Here is a 1593-nt window from a genome sequence, read left to right as displayed (position 1 = left end):
CATATTGGACGTGAAGAAGGGAGCAAGTTGCACGTGGGGAAAAAAACGCGCCTGATTTAAATGTCACACCTGAACGCTCACATCCTTTTAATTATGTTTGAAATTATGAACATTGCTCAACATCATGAAAATTAAACCTTATTTTCAATAAGCAATCCTGAAAAATATTTGGGGGTGCTTAACTTTTTTCCAGCTGTATAGATTATAACTCACAACATTCAAGAATTTAAAAAATTAAAAGTTTGACTGATTTCTAAAATAATTTTGAAAAACCAGTAAACTGTGTATTGTGTCAAATGACTTCTGCTGAGTTTGGTGGTTCAAATTCAACATATCCTGGGAAATGTAGAAGTCATTTTCCACAGAGCTAAATTTAAACTAGAAGGAGCAACTAAAAAGTAGCTATCTAGGCTAATGTCATAAAGTATCACAGCCAAAGGCATAACCCAGAATGACAATAGTGTATTTTAAATTTATATAAAAGTTAATTTTGTTCAGTCATCACCAAAATGTATTCTAAACCATATATCTTAAATATCCATCCTGATTGATCTTGAGTGATATAATGAGTAATATGAAATTAATCAGTATTTAATTTAGCAAGAGGGATTACAACTGTAATATTGTGATATTTTTTAAATACCAAAAACTCAATAAGTCAAGGGAATCTGGCAATGACATTTTAATGTAGGTTATAAATCACGTGGACCTTTAAATGAAAAATCAATCAATGTAATGGCTGCAAAGCATCTAATAAAATATAGGGAACTAACATAGACATTACTTAATTAACACTATAATTATAAGCTTCTTATCAACAGGATGTTTAGATTAAATTGGATCTGTTGAAATCTATTTTACATTTTTGGATCAACAACACATATAATATGAATATCCTTTCTCAGCTGTTTGTAATGGTGCAGACACATGACTAACATTTTATGTTAAATTAATTTTTATGATAAGTGTTTAAATATTCAAAAAATCAATTTCATTTGTTTGTCAAAATATACATGTGTCACTAGATTTTCCCTGCATCAGAATCCAACTTTCTGCTCTCTGAACGAAACAATTGTTTTTAACTTTTTCAACCACCAGTGTACATTTAATATGAACTATGTTAAGTAGTGTATGTTTGGTTACCTGACATTTGTTTTATTTAATTCGTGGAGTAGCTCCTAGTATGCTGGTTTTTATTACAGTGATAAATTTTTTTAGTGATGTAATGAGAAGCAAAGATAAGTGTAAATAGACTTTTTTGCTTTGCTATTACTTCTTAATTATATGCATATGACAATCTTTTAACATTCTTTGAAGGAGTTAATGCTTATGTATATGAGGATATAGATTTGGTGTATCTGGATTTTCTGACAGCATTTGACAAGCTGCCACATAAAAAGCTTGTAAAAAAATATGTAAAAAGGTGGGGAGATAGGTTGGCTCATTGAATAGAAAATTGGCTGTGTTGCGTCAGCGAGGTCACGTGACTAGTGTCACGCCACCTCTCGAACCTTCGGGAATAGTCGGGAGATTACTAGATATAGAGTAGTCTGGTATATATTGTTACGTCTCCAAGTCCTGTGCCAGTTCTTG

Source organism: Limulus polyphemus, unplaced genomic scaffold (genome assembly GCF_000517525.1).
Source record: "Limulus polyphemus unplaced genomic scaffold, Limulus_polyphemus-2.1.2 Scaffold202, whole genome shotgun sequence".
NCBI lineage: Eukaryota > Metazoa > Arthropoda > Merostomata > Xiphosura > Limulidae > Limulus > Limulus polyphemus.
Note: the sequence above shows the minus strand (reverse complement) of the source record.